Consider the following 24,396-nt stretch of genomic DNA (forward strand, 5'->3'; position numbering starts at 1 on the left):
TTCTTTTAAAAATATGGTTTTCCATTTCCTTTACGGCATTGCTTTCAAAGAGAAGAAACTTCACCTTCACTGCTAATTCACATGAGAATAATATGACTATCAATCACATTGGCTTGGAGTGAACAAGTAAGACTTCAAAGCCAAGGCCGAAGATAAAAAAATAAATTAAGTAATGCTAGAAAGAAGCAATCAAGATTAAATGTGTTCTCAGCTGCTGAGTTAATCAATTCTGAGCGTTTTTATCCAACAAAAAGGTTTTTTAAAAGCCCCACTTCACAGTAACTTTACAATTTAATGTCTTCAAGCTTAGGCACTGAGTATTTGATATTCTTCTGCCACTTTTTTTAAAAATTGTTGTTTCCCCTTAATGGCTCTCAAGAAGTTAATTTAACACTCATGATGATCATGAGCTTAATAGGCTGTGTGATTTTAATTAGAACCAGCAGAGTTTGGGAAATCCCGCATAGTAAGCAAACTCATGGGTAGTGTTCCTTAAAAACTCTCAAAGTTCTTGAGCCTGGTGAGGGACCCCAGTGACTAAGGAGGATGACCCACCTGCCCTCAAGGCTAGGAGGCTAACAGTCACCACACCCAAGAGGGAGAAACATAGGGTGCTGGTGGTCAAGGACTCCCTTCCTAGGGGGGTGGAGGCATCCATCTGTTGACCTGACATGATGTTCCAGGAGGGGTGCTGCCTGCCTGAAGCCTGCATCCAAGATGTTATGGAAAGGTTGCCAAGGCTCATCCATCCCTCCGGCCACTACCCCATGCTGCTCATCCACACTGGTACTAATGATACCCTGAGCAGGTCAGTAGTGACTACAAGATCTTGTGAGTTAGAGTAAAGGAGTCTGGGGCATGGGTAGTGTTCTTGTCCATCCTCCAAGTTGAGAGTAAGGGCATAGGCAGGGACACATGCATCCTGGAGACAAAGGCATGGCTATGCAGATGGTGCTGATGAGATGGTTTCGGCTTCCTCAACGGATGCTGTTCCAGGAAGAAGATCCACTGAGAAGAGATGGGGACCACCTGACTTAGAAAGGGAAGACCATCTTCGTGCACTGACTTACCAACCTAATGAGGAGGCCTTTAAACTAGATTCATAGTTAGCAGATAATAAAAACCCACAGGTAAGCATAAAAAAAGATGACTTTAACAGAGGGGATGGACATTTACAATAGGGTCAGAGGAGCAACAACAGAGAAATAAGTGGGGGAATCTGCTCAACATCTTAGATGTCTATACACAAATGCAAAGAATATGGGGGGAAAACAGGAAGAACTGGAAGTATTAGTACATAAGCTAAATTCTGACTTAGTTGGCATTACAGAGACTTGGTGGGACACATCTCATGACTGGAATATTGGTACAGAGGGGCATAGCTTGTTCAGAAAGGACAGGCAGGAAAAAAAGGGAAGAGGTGTATTACACATCAGTAATATATATACACATTTCTTCTGAGGTCCAAAAGGAGGTAATAACAGGAGTGTTGTATCTAAGTCATGGCAGGTAATTGTTCTGCTCTACTTGGCACTAGTGAAGCCTCAACTGGAGTACTACGTCCAGTGCTGGGTACCACACTTTAGGAAATATGTGGCTCAACTGGAGATAGTCCAGAGGAGAGCAACAAAAATGATAAGGTTTAGAAACGCTGACCTTAGAGGAAAGGTTAAAAAAACTGGGCATGTTTTGTCATGGAACAAGACAAGGAGGACCTGATAATATTTTTCAAGTATGGTAAGGGCTATTATAAAAAGGATGATCAATGGTTCTGCATGTCCACTGGAGGTAGGTCTTAATCTGCAGCAAGGGAGATTTAGGTTAGATATTAGGATATTAGGATATTTCTAACCATGAGGATATTTAAGTTCTAGAACAGGTTTCCAAGAGAGGTGGTGGAATCCTCATCACTGTAGGTTTTTAAGAATAGGTTAGACAAACACCTCCCAGGGATGGTCTAGGTTTACTTGGTCCTCACCCAGAGCAGAGGGATGAACTTTATGACTTCTTGAAGTCCCTTCCAGCCCTCGATTTCTAAGAGTCTATGAATTTAATTAAAATATTTCTTAAAGTAATTTTTAAAATAGTAAGAAATTAGTATAAATAGTAATCCCTAAACTCATCCAGGGGAAGACTCAATGGATGTCATGATGCTACTTTTGACAGTAACTAGGATAAATTGTGGCTGTGGAATGTCACGTACTGGGGGTACTTCCATGAGGAAAAAGAGTAGAGGCCCAGACACACAACTTCTGATACAAACCCTCCATCCTTATTTCACATATTTGCAGCTTTATACTGCTTTGGTAACTTGCTGTTTGGCATTTCTGCCCTCTTTGGTATTGCACTTCATAGATACCCACAACCACTACCCAGGGGAGCTTATGATGCATCTGGAAATGAGATGCAGCTAATGAATGTAAGAAGCAATAGGAGGGAAGAGGGGAGAGAGAACAAGTGTAACAATAATAAGATTGTGAAATTACATAGGTTAGTAATGTGCACATCTTTATGGTCACAAAGGATTTATGCCCACTTATGCCATGAATTTTGCCTTATGTACTGTCAAGGTTCCTCCCCCACTCTGAACTCTAGGGTACAGATGTGGGGACCTGCATGAAAAACCTCCTAAGCTTATCTTTACCAGCTTAGGTCAAAACTTCCCCAAGGTACAAAATAGTCCACCCGCCGTCCTTGGATTGGCCGCTACCACCACCAAACTAATACTGGTTACTGGGGAAGAGCTGTTTGGACGCGTCCTTCCCCCCAAAATACTTCCCAAAACCTTGCACCCCACTTCCTGGACAATGGTTGGTAAAATGCCTCACCAATTTGCCTAGGTGACTACAGACCCAGACCCTTGGACCTTAAGAACAATGAACAATCCTCCCAACACTTGCACCCCCCCTTTCCTGGGAAATGTTGGATAAAAAGCCTCACCAATTTGCATAGGTGACCACAGACCCAAACCCTTGGATCTGAGAACAATGAAAAAGCATTCAGTTTCTTACAAGAAGACTTTTAATAAAAATAGAAGTAAATAGAAATAAAGAAATCCCCCCTGTAAAATCAGGATGGTAGATATCTTACAGGGTAATTAGATTCAAAAACATAGAGAACCCCTCTAGGCAAAACCTTAAGTTACAAAAAAGATACACAGACAGAAATAGTTATTCTATTCAGCACAATTCTTTTCTCAGCCATTTAAAGAAATCATAATTTAACACATACCTAGCTAGATTACTTACTAAAAGTTCTAAGACTCCATTCCTGGTCTATCCCTGGCAGAAAACCGCATAAGACAGACACACAGACCCTTTGTTTCTCTCCCTCCTCCCAGCTTTTGAAAGTATCTTGTCTCCTCATTGGTCATTTTGGTCAGGTGCCAGCGAGGTTACCTTTAGCTTCTTAACCCTTTACAGGTGAGAGGAGCTTTCCCCTGGCCAGGAGGGATTTCAAAGGGGTTTACTCTTACCCACAACCACTACCCAGGGGAGCTTATGATGCATCTGGAAATGAGATGCAGCTAATGAATGTAAGAAGCAATAGGAGGGAAGAGGGGAGAGAGAACAAGTGTAACAATAATAAGATTGTGAAATTACATAGGTTAGTAATGTGCACATCTTTATGGTCCCAAAGGATTTATGCCCACTTATGCCATGAATTTTGCCTTATGTACTTTGATCTGATTTTGAAAGTTTAGTTACAGGTTTAGGGATTCCTTAATATCTCTGTACACTCCCATTCTTGGAGAAGATACATGAATTCTGTCAGGAGCACAGTAGCATGACATAAACCACTGTTTTCATGTTTGGTGTTCAGTAGATGAAATTCACTCCAGTGCCCAACAAAAGTCCCATTTAAGCCCTTTGGGGACAATCAAAGCTCACCAGGAGCAAGGTGTCTCGTGCAGCAAGTCCCTTTGCTAGTCCTGTAACAGCTGACTGAAATTCCACTCAAAAATAGCCACCTGGGCTTTTAAATACCACAAAAAACAAACATTTTGTTGCGTGGTTGAACTAAATATTCAGTCCAATTGTCAGGCCTTGACCTAGGTTTGGGGTTTTAGGTTAAAACAAGGAGCACCTCCCCTGTCCTGGCTTCATTCAACATTCCCCTGTAGAAAATACAGGCAAGCCTTCTTCTCACGTGGTGGGTCCTAATCAGCTCCTGCCAGTGATGAGCTGCCAAAATCTTAACAACCGGTTCCCTCCTCACCCCACGAGGGGGTTGTTGCCCATCCCCCCCCCCCGGGACCCCTGCCCCATCCACCCCGCTCCCCGATTGCCCCAGAACTGGGCAGGAGGGTCTCATGGGCCACCATTGTGGGTGCCCACCCCACACCTAAGAGCCAGAGGGACCTGCCCGGGGGCAAGGTGGGGAGTCCCGGAGGTGCTTACCTGGGGCAGCTCCCAGGAAGCATCCGGCAGGTCCCTCTGGCTCCTAGGGGCGGGGCAGCGTAACAGCCGCTCCCCCCAGTGGTCATATCAAAAAGTGGCACCTTAGGCACTGACTCCGTAGGTGCTCTGGGGCTGGAGCACTCACGGGGAAAATTTGGTGGGTGCAGAGCACCCACCGGCAGCTCCCTGCCCTGCGCCCGGCCCCAGCTCACCTCCACCCCTCCTTCTTCCCTTGAACATACCGCCCTGCTCTACTTCTCTGTCCCTCCCCCCCTGGCCCCCGGCTTCCTGCGAATCAGCTGTTTGTGTGGGAAGCCTGGGAGGGCTGAGAAGCAGGGGGTGGCTTTGCGCTCAGACACAGGGAGGCGGAGGTGAGCTGGGGCGGGACAACCGGTTCTAAAAAGGGCTAAATTTAACAACCAGTTCCAGCGAACCGGCTCCAGCTCACCACTGGCTACTGCCACCTCATGGCTCTTCTAGCCACTGTAGGACCAAGCCTTTGTTGGTTCCACTGGTACCAGAGCTTGAGTGGCTTCTCTAGGCAGTTCTTGGAAGTGTAAATTCATTGTCCCTCTTTCCCAGGTGGTCCTTTTCCCTCAGGCCAGGCTCAGCGTAGTGACATCTCCATTAGGGACTACCTGGCACATCTCATCACAGGAACCTAACAACTTTATGCTGTACCACTGCACTTGGGTGAAGAACTCTACGAGAATAGGAGAATTCAAAGAAATCTGATAACTGGTACTGTACACAAGAATTTCTATATATTTTTAAAGGGAAAAGGGATATTTCTTCCTGAATTCTCCTACTCCATCCATTTACTTCAGTCCCATTTACTCAAAGGCTTGGATCATTATGACTATTTCTCTGCAGACAATATAGAGCTCCATATGGTGCCCAAAACTCCATTCTGTGTTCTAGCTGGCTGTGTGGAGGAGTAATTTCAGAATAGTGTTCTGGTGTCCCTTACCTTATGCATTCTGCTTCTCTGGTAATTTCAGTCCCTGCCAGCTCAAGGACAGAGGTGTTTCCCCTTTTTGACTTGAGCAGTTAGTCAATGTTCGGGGCCCTGGGGAAGTTCCAGCTGGAAGTAGAAATTGATGGAGTCTGGTATTTTCTTTGATGCAATCTTATTTTCAAGGAATGTACAAAGTCCTGTCTCTCTGAATTCTGAAAGGACCAAGTACAAAGGAGCAGTTTCTTAGGCTATGTATACTGTCATGGAGTCACTGGGTGTTGCTCTGGAACTACTCCATACGAAGCCAGTCAGGACTCTGGTGTAGCATGCCTCCTCTCTCTGAGCATACTGTCTCCAGGGCAAGAAGCTTACCCAGCTTTGACCTTCCTGCGTCTGACCTTAGAGCATTCAGCATCCTCTTTTCACACCATGTGCTTCCTACAGTGAGCCCGCACCAGCAGGGCTCCTGGGGAAGCCAGAGGGCTCTGCACCCCAACTCCACAGTCAGATATGACTCTCAGCCAGCATAAAACAAAGGTTTTATTTATAGACAGGAATACAGCGTAGAACAGAGCTTGCTATTACAGACAGTGACTTTCAGCCAAGTCCATCTTGGGAATCCTGGGCCAGATGCCCTGGATTCCCCCTCGTCCAGTTTCCCCAAGCAGACTGCCAGCCTCCAGCCACCTGACCGACACCCCCCCCCCACACACACACACACACCTCTCCTCCTTTTCTTTGTCTCACTTCCCAGGCCAAAGGTGTCACCTGGTTGCATCCCTTCCTGGGTCTCAGGTTACATAGCTGCAAATAGCTGGGCTGTCTTACCTGCCCGGAGGGCCTCAGCAAGATCACACACCCAATTCCCACCACCTAAGTATTGGTGCAGTACACAGGGTAACTAAGGTACGCACAGTATTCGTATAGGACAGTAAGGCTCACATGCGACATAACAAGATGAATAAAACCCTACTTTGTCATATCTACACTATAGTTTGTCAGTATAATTTATGCCACTCAGGGGTCTGAATAAACCACCGCCCTGAGCAACATAAGTTACACCGACATGGGCTGGTGTGGACAACGCTATGTTGGCAGGAGAGCTTCTTCCGCCAACATAGCTTCTGCAGTTTGTGGAGGTGCTTTTATTGTGCCAAAGGGAGAGCTCTCTCCTGTTGGCATAGAGCATCTTCACCAGACATGCTGCATGGTGCAGCTGCATTGGTTCAACTGTACTGCTGCAGCATTGTATATGTAGACATGTCCTTTCATTTACAGACTGTAATCCTCTTGAGCAAACTGCAGACCCAAAGCTCTTTCTAGCCTCTTCCAGGGTTCATTGTGCTTTCAGACTGCTGCTTGGCTTTCTTGCCTCTGCTTCTTTCTGTTCTTGTCTGTTCTCAGCTCCTGTGTGCTCTCTCTTCCCACATACCTACCCAAAGCAATATTTAGCCAAAAGCTTCTGGGTGGGTTCATATACACCTCTTGTCTTAGGAGGGGGCTTGTGCATGCAGTTACATTAACTGAGGGTGTGTTCATACCTATCCATCTCAATGGGACTTTAACTCAACCCATAACAAGGCTTCACCCAGATCATAAGAGGATATGAGCAAAGAACCCCAAACAGTTTCCTTATGTAGTAGTACATTCCTCTGCAATAGGATTGCTGGACTTGCCATTAGAATCCAAACTTCTAGCAAGTTTCTCACTATAACTGATTTTAATGCTTCCAAGGCATATTTGCAATACAAATCAATGCCACAGCCAATTTGCTTAGTGGTTGCAAAATTAGGCTTCAGGATCAACCAGTGTAACAACTAGTCTCACAGGAAAATCCTTACTGACAGAAAAAAGAATAATGATTCCTGACCTAAACATTTGTGCATTAGGAGAGACAAATTAATTTCAAACAACCTTTTAAGTGCTTGATCAACCAAGAATTTAATTGTAAGCAACCAAACATTTTAATCTGATGAAGACAAAGAAGCCTGGTGCTGTCAAATGGAGCAATGGTGCCAGGCTCCTTAAATCAATGGCAATGAAATCTTATAAGCATGGGAGTAAGAGTCACCACTGAGAAAACTGACACCCCTCTAGGAGTCTGAACTCGAAAATATTACTTGACCTGGAAAAAGAATATCTGCTTAAGCATGAGACTGTGGGTAAAATATTCAAAAGTGCTTATGTGTATGTCTACACAGCCCATGGCAACAAGCCTCCCAGCCAAGGTCGGCAGATTTGGATTTGCAGAGATCACTCTAGTGCTTTAAAAATAGCTGTGTACACAGTGCTTTGAAGTTACAGTTAGGGCTGGAGCGTGGGCTCTGAAACCCAGAAAGGAGAGCAGGCATTTGTTGACCGAGGCTGGGAGGCTGCCTGCCGCAGACTGTGTAGATGTACACTAAGTTCCTTTGTCAAAAGTGACTTAGGAGTCTAAGTTCCATTTAAAGTCAACATGACACAGGTGGTAGAACAATTGTAGCAGTGTGTGCAAGACCAGAAGGTCTCAAAGATTCAGTCAGACTTAGATAAGAGGGGGAGGGGCGCATCAGACAGTGGTGATGATATCATGACTCTCTCCATGAGTCCAAGAGCATATCAGGTTCTGGCTGTGGGCACAGGAAAGCAAATAAGGACCAGACCAACCTCTGTGCATATAAAAATGTTAATAGGGAAATGTCCTGTGGAATTTCCACTGGAAAGTAGAGCCTCCTGCAATGCAATTCCTTGGGGAGAAATGGACTTGAACACCGAGATTACTAAGAGCAGGCACAATCTAATAATTAGAGCATAATCCAGCCCATAGGAAAATGTGACCTCACAGTAACTACCCAAAGATAGGTTTCAGAGTAGCAGCTGTGTTAGTCTGTACTCGCAAAAAGAAAAGGAGTACTAGTGGCACCTTAGAGACTAGTCTCTAAGGTGCCACTAGTACTCCTTTTCTTTTTACCCAAAGATAGTACCACCTGAAGCTTGTGGTGGTGGATAGTAAGCACAACAATCCCTCTTGGGGAATACAGACATACAAACTATTAATCTGGTCAGAATTTTATAGTTGCAATGCAAGAAGTAAAAGAGGAAGTCCCATGGACAATGCAGATATGCATTTTTTAAAATGCATATGGGGATGTTTTAAAGGTCATGGGTGCCTCAAAGAAAGCTGTGACTGAAAGTAGACCCTACCCTGGAACATGTGCTTACCATGAAGGAAAATTCCATTGGCATGACATAATCCTGTACAGAAGGAGCTCAAAAGGAGAATCATAGCACCTTCAGAGGCCAGTACAGCCAGGGTAAGCAGCATGGTGGTAAGAGGCCATGAGGCAAATTATGCGTCTTCATAGAACCACGGCCACTGAACTGGGTGCTGAAAAAATACCACTAACCACTGCCCAGATTTGATGAGGTCTTGCCAGAACTTTGCAAAGCCAGAATCTTTATGGTCTTTGATGTGAGGAACAGGTTTCAGCACATGAACCTGGATAAAGAGGCCAGTATACTTGATAACCTTTGCAACCCCATTTAGTTGCTACAGATGGCCAGGCATGCCAATGGGCATAAGCCCAACACCAGAGGTGTTCCAAAGATTCACCCAAGCACTGGAAAAATTGCCTGGGGTGAAAATAATTGCAGATGATATCCTCATTGTAGGTGAAGGGAACAATGATGCAGAAGCTGAATGAGACCATGACAGAAAACTACACACTTTTCCACAGTGATTTTGGGACAAGAACATAAAACTCAATCCAGAAAAAATATGACTCAAATAGTGTGAGGTGACATACAATGGACATCTGCTCACAGCAGAGGGACTGAAAGCAGATCCCAACAAGATCAATGCAGTCAGTGACATCCAGCTCCAGTAAATGTGAAAGGGAGTGTACAGCACTTCATAGGAATGATACATTTTTTCCATGTTCTGTTCATATCAGGTTGCCGTAGTGGAACCCATATGTCAGCCCACAAGGCAGGATGTTGAATGGCCAGGGCAAGTCCCAACAGCAAGTATTTTACACACTAAAACAATTAATAATGGAACCCCTGTCCTGAAGTACTGCCAGCCAGGAGAGCCACTGACACTCCAGTGTGACGCATCAGAGAAAAAGACTTCATGTAGCTCTTTTGCAGGAGTAGCCAGTCAGTTATGCCAGCAGAGACAGAACAAAAAATTAAAAGCTTCTGACTGTACTATTTGGAGTGGAGCAATTCCATCAGTACACCTAAGGCCACCCATTAATAGTGCAATCAGACCGCAATCATGCCAAAGACTCTTCTTAGTGCTTCCAGTGTATGTTGTTGTGCCCTCAGTGCTACTGGGTAGAGATCAGATATTGTCCAGGATGTTTACTGGTGTTAGCTGATGCTATTACAGGGCATCTATACCCAGCATCAGTGAATTGTGGAAAAAGGATCAGAACACTGAATGCTCAACATGATGAACTCTCTCCCAGTTTCAGCAGTGGAGCTGATGGAAATTAAAGTGCCTATGCAAAAGGACATCCAACTACAGGCAGTCAAGGGACTGATACTAGCAGGGTGGACAAAAGACAAAAGTCAAGTACCAGTAGAAGCAGAACCATAGCATAAAATTAAAGATGAGTGATGTGTGCAGGATGGCATCAGATTGTGAGGAGAGTGTTACACAAAGCTGTTTCTTCTGGTTCAGACCCTTGTTAGCATTTTTGGCACAGAGGAATATTTCAACATGGAGTGCCAAAACAGTCCATTGCAGACACTGATGGGACAAGGAACCAAAACCCTTCTGCTAATGAGGGGAGATCTGTTGCACGCAGAAGGATGTAGAAACCACCAAGAGCAGATGGCCAGCAATCAGCGAAAGCAGGCACTAGACTGACAGGTCAACCAAGGACCCACTGTCCATGGAGACAGGCATTCCTGTGATAATCCAGGCATCAGTGAGACACTAAAAGGAGTGGACTAATGGAGTCATATGGCACACAGGTCATATGAGGTGACAATGCAAGATGGACAGCCAGCAGAAACACCACCCTGTGAGAGACTACCAAAGCAATAGAGATCATCACAGAACATAAAGACATGGAACCATCAGAGGCCAATCCCACAGGAAGGGAGGAGACTCCTCAAAGAGATAATTTACTAGACTCAGAAACAGGTGATAGGGAGACAAAGACTGGTCACTCTTGGTGTGATTGCCTGTTGAGGAGACCAAATTATCTCAAAGACTATGTAACCAGCAGAGTCTGTGGTAAAGATGAGACTCCAACTTGGCTATATGCAGCAACCTCTGGCTGAAGGATCGGACTCTGGGTGTCAATTACTTGTTTTCAATGGTTACATTAAAATGTTGTTAAACCAGGCAAGATGTATCATGATCAGTAGAACTGGACTCAGAGGGCCCATGTTCCCTGGAGGGACTGTTATTGAAGGGAGACCAGGTGCACAGGGAATATGGGAAATTAGGTTTGAAGCAACTCAAGTCACATGGACAGAGCAGTCTACAGGGTTTAATAAAATTCACTTGTTCAATTTATCATGCATTCAGCTTCTCTCTTGGCTAATGAAACATACCATAATTTCAGCTGGAGTTGATGATGCTCGGTGCCTCTGAAATCAGGCCCTCTGACCTGATCTTCAGGATCAAGTAATGGAGACACTGGGCAGATAGGGAATAAATTCTTATTTGAGCAAGGAATATGCTTTTGTATACATATCTCAAGTTTGTCCTGGGTGGAGGTCCCTCTTTAATCTACAATATTGTGTTGTCCAACTCCTTGCAATATATTGCTTTCATATAGGGCCCGAAATCAACTAGAGTCTTTCCACTGACTTTAATGGGCTTTGGATCAGACTCACATATCATTTAATTTATCTATGGTATAGCACAAAGTTTTTACTCATTAGAAATATTTTGTCGTGGTTATTTTTAGTAAAAGTCATGGACAACAAACAAAAATTTACAGAAGCCATGACCGGTCTGTGACTTTTGCTGCTCCATGATTTCCCCTGCCACCGTGGTGGCTGGGAGCTGTGGGGTTCCCCCTCTGCCCAGGGCAGCTGAAAGCCGTGGGGCGGGGCGGCGCCTCTGCCCATGGCAGCTGGGAGCTGCACAGTGACCATATTTCCCAAAGAGAAAATGGGACACCCCCAGCCACTCACCAGAGGCATCCCCCTACTCCCTGGGTGAATCTGTGGTCCATCCCTGAAACCTTGAGGAGGGCCTCCTCAGGAGTCTGTCACTGTCGCCTGTCACTGGAACCCTGTCAGGGACCCACTGGCTGCCAGCTGGAGTCCCGCAGTCCCTGGTGCTGACACAGACAATGTCAGGGAGGTCTCTGGAAGTCACCGATTCCTAAATTCCATGCCCTCTGTGACATAAACGTAGCCTTAACTATAGGTTAATTCTAGGGCAAAGCCATGCTCTTCCAGAGGGTGCAATGGAGTTCCTTAGTGCATGGAGGAACAAGTGGACATCAATGCCCTTTCTAGAGCTACATCTTACTCCCTGCAGCCTGGCCAACTTCTTCCAGTACTTTTAGGCCTTACAAGGGCTGTATGATGGGGAAAGACTCTTTGCTCTTCACAATCTAGCCCACGAGTAATCCCATATGTAAGGACTCAGATGAGAAATAGTTGCAGGAATTGGCCCTAAATCCCAGCTAACTTGTTCTTTTAATATCTCCTCTCACCATTTTGGATGGCAGAAACAACAATCGATTTTTTCCTGGTACTGTGCCCAAATTGTGCCCTCAAATGGACAGTTCCATTGGAGCTCCACTTGCCCTTCCAAAAGCAGAACTGGGCCATCATTGTACAAACCAGATTACATTTTTTTAAAAAATCTGCTAGCTTTTGGTGCAAGGCACAGAATCTGCAGCTACTCAGTATTTTCAGGCATCCTAGTTTTCTGGAGAAACCCAATAAAGTGTTTTATGTTCTGATCTTGCCAATTTACAGTAGAGTTTTTAGGTGGTGTTTGTCACATAAAATAGAAGCCAAGTTATTTCTTTGATATTTACCTTTAAGATCAGTCTGATAAATTGTAGGTTGAAAAACAAATATTGTAAATAAGAATGCATCAGAATTGCCCCCTCTTCACTTCTAAAAGGAGCTTCTACTTTGTTCAATGCATCTTTGGGTGTATTATGCTGATTATTGTATTTGTTTTGATTAGATGTTTCAACTCCTGCAGAAGCACACTGGCTAAATAATATTCTTCATTGACCTGGAAAATTCATAATAAAGATATGAATTAATCATCTTCCTTTGTTTATGATGCTCTTTCTACAGAAAAGATTCCAATCAACATATAAATAATGGAACTTGATTCTGATATGGACCAAATATGCAGATTTTATATATTATATATATATATGGCTGTTCTGAGCTAAAATTGGGTGAAATTCTTCTCTGATTTAAATGTAAATACAGAGTAGCTCCACTTAATGTAATAAAACTACTTGGATTTACACCAAAAGACAAATGAATTTGATTCATTGTGTTTAATATTTTAAGCAAATGCTGACATCCTAGCTTTGAAAAATATATTTACTTATTACCTGGAAGGAATGATATAAATCCCAACTTTGTGGCATTTCTTTTTTGGATTGTTGCATTTCCTGTAAATAACTCTGCCTTTGAAGAAACTGTCATCTATTTCAAATAGCACTGAACACTGGAATTGCAGTGATGTAGAAAGTGGAGGTTACTTACTGTAAATGGAGGTTCTTTGAAATGTGTGGTCCCTATCTGTATTCCAGAAGGGGTATGCATGCCTACCATGCGCCCAAGTCCAGAAATTCTTCAAAGCAGTGTCCGTTGACCCACACTGCATAGTAGCTTCCCTCATGCTCCTAACTGAGGGTGTAAGAGGAAATGTAGCTTGATGCCTCTTCAACTCTCTTCAGACAGGAGTGAAAGTAATATTAAATACTCTCCGGTACAGGAGTCCAGCTCTGGGCCCCCCCGAAGGGGCAGGGCCTCAGGGGGAAGGGACGGGGTTGGGGTCAGCCTCCCCATGCCAGCCCATCCATGCTGCCTGGCCCACGCTGCCCAGGGCTCTGGCAGTGATTTAAAAGGGTCCAGGGCTCTGGACGCTGCCGCAGTAGTGGCGGTGGCCAGAAGACCTGGGCCTTTTTAAATTGCCAGCCATGAGGCAGCTGCCCCTTTTGCCCCCCCTCCATCGGCAGCCCTGCTGGTAGGGTCCCTATTGGCAGGGCCGCCGATGGTGGGGGACAAAAGGGGCAGCGACATTAAAGTGCTGCCGTTGCAGCGCTTTAACATCGGCTGCGTAGGGGCTGGTACCAGCTTCCTATCAGTATACCACAGCCCACTTTCACCCCTGTCTTCAGACCACTGTCCAACAGGATCTGAAGCAGAGAGGAAGGTGGGCAGCTAGTGGAATACAGATCGGGACCACACATCTCAAAGAACGTTCAGTTACAGTAAGTAACCTCCACTTCTTATTTGAGTGCTAGTCACTATGTGTATTCCACACGTGGGTGACTGGCAAGCAGTGTTCAGACGAGGGGAGGGTGTGAGGAAGCTGGTAGCAGAGATGCTTATAGTACTACCATACCTATGGCTGCATCCGCAGATGCAGCTGGACTTAGACAAGTGTGTCATAAACATAGAACACAAACGTCCTGCAGCAGAATGTATGATAAGGATGCTGTGGAGATCACTCATGCATGTGTGCAGAGAGCTGTAATACCTCCAGAAGAGGGAAGTTTTGCTATTTTGTAACATTTCAAGATGCATCCCAAAACCCACTTCGAAATCCTCTGTGAGGATATGGCTTGTCAATCCAATCTTGCTGCTATGGCATGAAAGAGTCTGAGATTTTCTAATGGGTTGGTTCTTTTCAGGTAGAACACCAGGGCATGTCTGATGTCAAGAGAGTGAAGACTCCTGCCTTTGGAAGAAGCATAGGGTTTGGGGAACAATACAGGTAAGTGTATTGATTGATGTGGAACTCAGAAACAATTGTAGGGAGGAATTTGAGTTGTAAACTAAGGGAGACCTTCTCTTTGTGAAATACTGTACAAGGAGGGTCTGCCATCATGGCTCCTAACTCACTGATGCTTCTGGCCAAAGTGAGGGCCACTAAGAATGCCACCTTCATGCACAGGTGAGTTATAGCATATGTTGTGATAGGTTTGAAGGGTGGACCTCTGAGTGTTGTAAGGTCCCATTGAGGCATAGGTTTAATGAGTGGTGGGAAGGTCCTGATCAAGCCCTTCATAAATCACACAGTAGCTGGGTATGTAAAGACAGAACGTCCCTCCAATAGAGAGAGGAAGGCACTAATCACTGCTAGGTGAACCTGCAACAAACTAAAGGCCAGATCTGAAGTCTTTAAGGAGAGGAGACTGTTACCGTGGGCATCCCAGTTATCCTAGACTAACAAATGCTGGTGGAAATGTTCCCAGGCTGAAAAGCTGCACCATTTACCCAGGTAGCAGGTTGTAGTAGAATCTTTTCTACTTTGGTTAAGGATTTCCTGGACAGAGACAAGCATGATCATTCTATTTCTGATGCCCATCCAAATACCAGGCCATGAGGTGGAGTGAGCCTGGGTCTTAGTGACTGATTTTCCCTCTATCTTGGGTTAGTAGTTCCTGAAATGAGTGGATCCTGATAGGTGGGTACACAGACATTGTTAGGAATTCCATCAACTAGAATTGTCTAGGCCAGTAGAATGCTAAAAGGATGATGGTGGCTTTGTTGCTCTGGACCTTGTGTACAACTTTCGGTAGTAGGGGGTTGGGAGGAAAGGCATGGCTGAGGTCATCCATCCAGGAGAGCATGACAGCATCACCTTGGGAATCATAGCCTAGGGCTCCACTGAAGCAATACATGGGAAGTTTTTTGTTCATCTGGGATGCAAAGAGGTCCCATAGCAGAAAGCCCCCTTGTGTGAATATGTCGGTTAGAACTGTGTCATGAATTTCCCATTCATTGTCTGCAGAGAAGCTTCTGTTTAACCTATCCATCAGGAAGTTGTGAACTCCCAGGAGGTATGCAGCCTGTATCCTAATGTGGTTTCTGATACAGCAGTTCCAAAGTCTGACTGCTTCCAGGAAGAAGGGATGAGATTTTACTCTTGCTGTTTGTTTATAAAGACCACTGTGGTGATATTGTCTGATATTATCTGTAAGTGGAGTCTGTGTATGAGAGGTAGAAAGGCCTTGTATGCAAGGCAGACTGCTCTCAGTTCCAGTAAGTTTATGTGTAGCCTAGAACCCAAAAGAGGTGAGGTACCCTGAGCAGGGTGGTAGTCCAGCTGAGCATCCCACCCTGAAAGAGGTGTCAGGATGGTGGCTGTATGGGAATGCTGAAGGGAGCCCCTACCATAACTTTGTATGAGTTGGACCACCAAGTGAGGGAGGTGAGAACTCTGATGAGAAAAGTGGTGTTGAGTTGATGAGTTCCCTGTGTGGTCAGTAGGTCAAGTGGAGCCAAGCTTGCAGGCTGGAGAGGAGTCTAGTGAATGGCATCATGTAGGTGCATGTAGCCATGTGGCCTAATAGAGAAAGACACCGGCTCACCGTAGTTCACAGTTTGTGGGTGATGCAAAAGATCAGGTTGCTCATCATGTAAAACATGTCTATGGGCAGAAATGCTCTCACAGAGACTGAGTCCATCCATGTTCCTATAAAAGTTAGTCCTTGTGGTGACAAAGAACTTTTCTTCATGTATGCAAACAATGAACATAGTAAGGTACCAAAAGGAGCCTGTCGCTGACCTGACTTCCTCATGAGATTGGCCTATTAGGAGTCATTCGTCCAGTTATGGAAACACTGTATATCCCTGGCATCACATCTGGGCTGCTACCACAGTGAAAACTTTCAAGAATATCCTGCCAGGTGCCAGGTTGAGCCCAAAAGGGAGGGTACAAAACTGGTAGAGCTCTTGGCCAACCATGAAATACAGGAACTTCCTGTGAGATGGGTGAATACCTATATAGAAAGATGCATCCTTCATATTCATAGCCATGAACCACATTCCCTCCTGAAGGAAGTGGATTATAGATGCCAGCATAATCATTCTGAATTTCATCTTTTGAATAAAGATGTTGAGTTTCCAGAGGTCCTGGATGGGTCTCCACCCTCCATCTTCTTTGTGAATTAGGAAATATGGGGAGTAGAACCCTCTCCCTTAGTACTGAGGCAGGACACATTCTATTGCCTCCTGGTGCAAAACGGATTCTGCCTCCTGTTCAAGAATCAATTGGTGCGAGTGGTCCCCAAAGGAGGGTTGGGAAGGTAGTGATCTTGTTCCAGCTGTGAGTGAAAAAGTAAGACAGCCTCTACAGATGACAGAAGGCGATCAGTATTAGTACCTGGGTCTTCACCTGTATGTCAAAAATGTCCATTGACCTGTGGTTGGGAGTAAGTGGAGGCTGTGGCAATAAAGAGAACTAAGAAATGCGATTTTGAATCCTCTGTCATTTATATGGGAGCTCAGGTGGATGCTGCAAAGGGGGTGGTCATGATCGAAAGGGCTGTCTCGGGTGTCTCCTCCTGGGGGCTGGATTATAAATCCCCAAGGATCGTAGAGTGGATCTCGAGTCATTTAACGAGTGCAGGGATTTGTCCATCTTTTCATTACAAAGGTTGGACTAATTGAAGGGGAGGTCTTGTGTTTTGGACCTCTCTAGGAAAGCCCAACAACTGGAGCCATGAGTCCCTTTGCATGATCAGTCCTATGGCCAAACTTCTGGATGCTGTACCTACGGCATCTACCATAGCCTGGAGATGCATCTTTCTTACTACCCACCGCTCATCCAGAAAGGAATGGAATTGGGCTCCTGTCAGATGGGTTCAGATGGAACTGCTCCTGAGACATCGGTAACAATTTCTCCTCTGGAGTAAGGATGTCTCTCAAGAAGGCAATGCCTGAAAGGAGTGGAGATTGAAGGTAGGGGAGGAACATATCGTCTGGTGTTACAAATGTCACCATACAGCCTGGAGTCCAGGGAGTTCCAGAAATGCCTGAAGGACCCAGCTCATCTGTCGCAGCCAATTGCTCTTTGAATAAACGAGGTGGTACCAACAGTGAGTCCAGACCAGCACTCATAACTGGCGAATGTCTGTCTTTCCTCTTTGGTCCCACAATCACTGCTGGAACCAGAAGATCCTTTTTTTGCTTGTCTTGTTCTCCAGCCTGGGGGTCTTTGGTGGAGCTGGTTCCATGGGCTCATATATGACATTTCACCCAACATGAACACACTTGGGGAGGAAACATGTTTCTTATGGACAGTCCTCTGATGGGATCTATCCTTATGCCTATGATAATGCCCCTTACTCTTATGGGGAACCGTGTAGGAGGAATCCTTGAGCTTCAATAGTAAAGGTTCCTCTCCAATGCTCTTGCTTGGAAAGGCACTGCCGGTTAGTTCAGGCCAACGTAGAGGGGGGTCTCCAGGCCTCATAGGTCACAGTGGGGCCTCATAGGCTCCTCCATCGGGAACTTTAGTCAAAGCTCTCAAGCCTTTCCAGTTTTGAGTGTGAAGTATCAGATACTGCACTTCACAGATAAATGTGCCTCACCCATGCAGTTCAGGCACAGTTGATGCTCATCGCTGATAAAGGAGAGGGCAGGAGAAGCAATTCTTGAATCCTGGGACTCTGGACATAGTCCCAGGACTGGGGAGGATTTCCACCGAATAGGGGAAGGGAAACAGGGGGAACTATCCTATGCCAACTACATACTATACTAACTATAACTACTGAGCGAACATATGAAACTATTTACAAAGATTTTACTTAACAGGTTATGCATGGAGTGAAGGAGAACACAATTCTGACTCAGGACATGCAGTGATAAAGAACTGGAGAGGCATCAACCCGTACTGTCTCTTATACCCTCAGCTGGGAGCATGAGGGAAGCTACTGAGCATGTGTCAACAGACACTGCTGTGAAACATTTCCGGGCTTGGGGGCCTGGTGTGCATGTGTACCCAGGTATGGAATACACAGAAGTACCATTACTTAAAGAAGAATTAATGGATTACACTGAAGATAAACCAGTAAAAAGTGTGTACACACATATACACACAAAATCTGTAAGCAAACTAAGTGCTACAAGCTCAGCAATTCAATATTTTGTTTTTCCTTGAGCTGTGTGGTCACATATCAATAATGGCTGTTTGGGGAAGCTTGTTAACTCTGAAGGAATTCTGGATGTTTTCAGTATTGCTGGGCAAATTACTCTTGAAAAGCAAGCATCTCTTTCATGCATAGATCGAGTGAACTTGGCAGAAGCAATGTCATTGATGCTAACAGTGTGTGACAGGAAACAAGCTCATGTGACTGCTGTGTTTTGTAAGCCTAGCTCTTGTGTAAGATTACGGTACATTCTTTTCCAGCTACTCTCACAAATTTGAACGTTTAATTAAAAGGCAACATTGAAGCATTTCTAGTACTAAGAATCTTAATGCTATTCCTTCCCTATTTTAGCATTTAAATGAGTTTTAGTCAGGATATGAGAAGATACTTGTATAATTAGCCTCAATGTTTTCCCCAGGAATTGAAATGTGGGGGAGGGGGGAGGGGAGTCTTCAAATTTACAGGGGGGGGGGGGTCAGGGCCGATGAGGGGTGAGACTGAGGGTGAAAATGGGGTGTATGGCACCATAGTAAAAACTGAAAAAATGTTTCATGACTATTTTATTAGATTTAACTCATGTTTTAAAATCACACAAATTAAAGTTGGCTACTCAAGCCTTCTATGAAGCATTACATCTACATCCTTCTTGGTTTCTTGTTATAATTTTTCACAACTCTGTTAATGAACTTCTTGAATGCAATGAGTTCATCTTTGGTGGCTCCTTGTTGTCCGATACTTCCATTCCCTCAATTGATATGCTCATTAGTTCATTCACATGATCAGGCAGGAGGCAAATTCTTTCAGAACACAAAATTCAGTGATGAAAAAGAATACTCAACTGTAGCTGTTGTGACTGGGAGTAGCAAGAGATTAATAATTCCTACTTTTCATCCCAGGAAACAGCACAAAGATCAGGTCGAGCCACCAGTGATGATAAAAAAAGAAGTTGAAGTCAAATCTTCTTTCATTTGTCGTATGATATTCCACTCTATGTTCAAATTCTCTATTCTGTCCTGAGCACATGGCAGCCCCGTTGCTGGTAGAGCCTCACTCCGCTCAACTGTCAGTGTTTTATAGGACAGGGATCTGTAAAAGCTAAGTAGCGGTTGAGTAGAATCTAGAAGTCACTGTTGTAGATTTTTATGAATCAAGTCTGTGTACTTTTTCAGTTATCTTAAAACACTTCTTGTCCTCTTCACTTAAGGATTCAATATAAATGCCTTCATTAGTCAACTTCTGGACTGAAGTCTTTGCTTCTTCCAGCACTTTTTCAATGGATTGCTCTGATTTAAATATAGCTTCTATTACTGGACAAAGATCTACGACTGTTGTAGCAGATGCCTGGATGACATTGTTTAATGACCCAAGTGGTTTCAACCGTAGACTTACAAGAAAGCAAATGACAATAGTCTTCTCTGAACGTAGTAGCAAAAGTAATTCACCAGCCTCACTACTTAGATCCATCCCATCTTGGTAGGTACTTTCCAAAGCCAGTAATAATGACTGGAGTAATTTTAAAACAGTCAAGGATCACTCATGAGAAAGCCAGAGGGTTTTCCCAGATTGGACTAATTTTGAACTTCAGTCCCAGCCTTTCAGTCTTTTTGGACTCTTGCTGAAAAAAAGAACATAATGAAGACACTAAATGTATAGCTTTTTTAATGTCTTTTGAAGAGTCTGCAGCTTGTACTAGAGCTAGTTGGAGTAGATGGCCTCTGCAGTGTATATAGGAGAGATTAGTGTTACACTTTTCTCTGACAGGTTTCAGAGTAGCAGCCGTGTTAGTCTGTATTTGCAAAAAGAAAAGGAGTACTTATGGCACCTTAGAGACTAACCAATTTATTTGAGCATAAGCTTTCGTGAGCTACAGCTCACTTCATTGGATGCATTATGCAAGGCACTGCATTTAGCCATATGGAGTGGAAATCAACTTCATGAAAAAACTCGTACAGATACAGATAGACATCTTTCTTTCCAAATGCAAACAGATGGACATCATACTAAAAGGACTGAAGGTAAAAAATCCATTACAATCTACATACTACACAGACTATGCTGACAGCTTGTGCCACACGCTCTCAAAGAAACTGCGGAACCACCTGATCAACATCCTTTACAGCAAACAGGGAAAGATTAAGAATGAGCTCTCAAAACTGGATACTCTCATAAAAAAAACAATCTTCCACACAAACTTCCTCATGGCTGGACTTTACTAAAACTAGACAAGCCATTTGGGGGGAGGGATAGCTCAGTGGTTTGAGCATTGGCCTGCTAAACCCAGGGTTGTGAGTTCAGTCCTTGAGGGGGCCATTTGGGATCTGGGGCAAAAATTGGGGATTGGTCCTGCTTTGAGCAGGGGGTTGGACTAGATGACCTCCTGAGGTCCCTTCCAACCCTGATATTCTATGATTTACAACACACACTTTGCTTCTCTACAGACGATAAAGGACACTTTTCTCTGAGCAAAGCTTGTACTCCACCCTGTCTTCCAGAGAAGTTTGCAGCTCCATCAAATGCACAAGCAGCCATCTGTTTGGGGTCCAATTGACAAGCATTTAACTCTTCTAAGATGTGGGTTGCAACAGATGCAACCGACGTGTCCTCTATAACTTGAAGATCTAGAAATGCATCTGCTGGCTTACCACTGACATCAAGATAATGTACACAATGACTTAATACTTGATGCCCATTTACTCGGTGCATTCATCAGCCATGTGTGCACATTTTTTGAATGTTATAAGAGTTCTTCACTTTTTCAACTGTTGTCTTTCACTGTTGCATCACATGCTTCTAGCCAGTCAGTCGAGTTTCTTCCAGAAAGACAGTGAGCATTTGCTGGTCTTGTTTGGAACCACTGTTCAACTTCAGGATGAACAAGTGACAATGCACTTAACATTGGCCTCCAGTTTGTAGTGTGTGGTATCTCTTGCTTAAATAGAAAGTATGATGCCACAGCCATGTGTGTTCGCATGAACTGTGTTGTGTCTTCAGCATTCTTAACAGCCTCATTAGCACTCAGTGGTGTTGTCCTTGGTCAGTGGAGACTCAGAGTTCAGAGGTGCTTTCACACAAGTTCACCTCACAGGTGGGGGGCAAGAAGGCACCTTGCTCATTCCTCCAGCTGCTCACTGTTCGCTCTGACCACTGTTCGTTGTGCCACCGTTCACTCCATCACTCTGTTGCCAGTGGTCCTGCACCGTCACCTTCTGCTGCCACTGTGACCTCTGCAAGTTGGTCTCTTGAGGTTCCACCCAGTTCACAGTGATTTCAGCTGAGCTCTCAATGGGGGAACCTTGCTGCTAGTGCAAACTGGGCTGTTTCTTCCACAGACACACTGTCCCACAGCAGGTCTAAGCACTTAGACCTGATTATCAGTGATTTCAGCTGCAGCAGTCACTTAACAGAACAAAAGACTATCTATGGAGCCTAATCAGCTCTGTCTTTAAACCGTGGAGAGGGGCAGGTCAAATAGTACTTGTGACTCAGGAAGACCATCAAGGAAAATACCTGTCTCCACCCTCTCTCTTGATCCCCTCAATCAGCACAGACTAAGTACAGTTCTACTACCCTTTACTCCTACAGTAAGAACAACAACATTTCATTATCACCCCCCCAACCACACCCACATTTAAGTGATTTGTTAAATATATCCAGTTAAAATCTATCACTGGGGCAACACAGCTCTGTTTGCTGGATACCTAGGTAGATTAGGTGTGAATGTAAATACAATCTGGTCCTGAAGCCTTTCCCCCAAGCTCATCACTAGCTGTCAGAGAGAGCTCATTTAGAGTTTGCTTACAAATCGTAATTTAAAATTATTAGGCTGGCCAACATTACCAAAGTGAATGCACTGATACTGTCATAAAAAACAGCTGTATAAGGAAGTTAGTTTATGTTCATACTTTTCAAATCTATTATACTTTTTCAGATACATGCATTTTATTATACACTTTATATGCTTTTAAAGTGTGTATTAATGTTTCAATTTCAATTCAAATGTCCAAACAATCACTAAATTGGCAACACTGCATGTAACTAGTTCATAAAATTGGGGGTCGGGATTTGGGAAATTCAAGGGGGGTGTACACCCCTTAGGGGGTGTCATAAATGTAAAGGGAAGGGTAAACCCCTTTAAAATCCCTCCTGGCCAGCGGAAAAATCCTCTCACCTGTAAAGGGTTAAGAAGCTAAAGGTAACCTTACTGGCACCTGACACAAATGACCAATGAGGAGACAAGATACTTTCAAAAGCTGGGATGAGGGAGAGAAACAAAGTGTCTGTGTCTGTTGGTATGCTGCTTTGCCGGGGATAGAACAGGAATGGAGTCTTAGAACTTTTAGTAAGTAATCTAGCTGGGTATGCGTTAGATTATGATTTCTTTAAATGGCTGAGAAAAGACTTGTGCTGAATAGAATGACTATTTCTGTCTGTGTGTCTTTTTTGTAACTTAAGATTTTGCCTAGAGGGAATCTCTGTGTTTTGAATCTAATTACCCTGTAAGGTACCTACCATCCTGATTTTACAGGGGTGATTCCTTTACTCCTATTTACTTCTATTTCTATTAAAAGTCTTCTTGTAAAAAAACTGAATGCTTTTTTCATTGTTCTCAGATCCAAGGGTTTGGATCTGTGGTCACCTATGCAAATTGGTGAGGAAGTGGGGTGCAAGGGTTGGGAGGATTTTGGGGGGAAAGACATGTCCAAACTACGTTTCCCAGTAAACCCAGTTAGAGTTTGGTGGTGGCAGTGGTTATTCCAAGGACAAAGGATAAAATTAATTTGTACCTTGCGGAAGTTTTAGCCTAAGCTGGTAAAAGTAAGCTTAGGAGGTTTTCATGCAGGTCCCCACATCTGTACCGTAGAGTTCAGAGTGGGGGAGGAACCTTGACAGAGGGTATGTAGGGAAATCACTGATTAGCCTCATTGTCCATTACATACACATATGTGTTTTGATAACCAAGAATGTCCCAGTGTTTTCTAATCAAACAATCGGGAATTGGGATTTTCAGCTTTTAGTGGCTATGTCATTAGACAGCCTCAGTGCGGCTAATTAATTACCATTTTATGTTATCAATGGGAGTGAAGTACTTATGCCAGCTTCAGATATCTTGTGACTAAATTTAATGGTGAACTGAATTCATGTTACTCAGTGTCAGAAGCCTTGTTGTATTTTCAATTCAGTTCAGCAAAAAATCATAAGAAATGCTGTAGCACTTAGAATCCATATGAATCTAAGACCATGTCTACACTACCACGCATGTGGACAAAACTTATATCGCTCAGGGGTGTGAAAAAAACACCCATGAGACACAGAAGTTTTGTCAGCGTAAGTGGTAGCGTGCACAGTGCTATGTTGGTGGGAGAGCTTCTCTCGGCAACATAGCTACCATCGCTCATTGGGAATGGTTTAATTATGTTGACTGGAGAGCTCTCTTCTGTCAGCATAGAGCAGCTGCACGAGAGATCTTACAGCAGCACAGTTGCATCGGTACAGCTGTCCTTCTGTAAGCTCTCTAGTGTAGCCGTAGCCTACAAAAAGAAGGATTCTAGGTGGACTCCTCCTGAAGGTCGAGACAGCAGACTGGACTTCTACATAAAGTGCTTCCGCTGACGTGCACGGGCTGAAATTGTGGAAAAGCAGCATCACTTGCCCCTCAACCTCAGCCGTGCAGAACACAATGCCATCCACAGCCTCAGAAACAACTCTGACATCATAATCAAAAAGGCTGACAAAGGAGGTGCTGTTGTCATCATGAATAGGTCGGAATACGAACAAGAGGCTGCTCGGCAGCTCTCCAGCACCACTTTCTACAAGCCATTACCCTCTGATCCCACTGAGGGTTACCAAAAGAAACTACATTTGCTCAAGAAACTCCCTGAAAAAGCACAAGATCAAAACCGCACAGACACACCCCTGGAACCCCGACCTGGGATATTCTATCTACTAC

The sequence above is a fragment of the Lepidochelys olivacea genome (genome assembly GCF_965140295.1).
Source record: "Lepidochelys olivacea isolate rLepOli2 genome assembly, chromosome: 1".
Classification (NCBI taxonomy): Eukaryota; Metazoa; Chordata; order Testudines; family Cheloniidae; genus Lepidochelys; species Lepidochelys olivacea.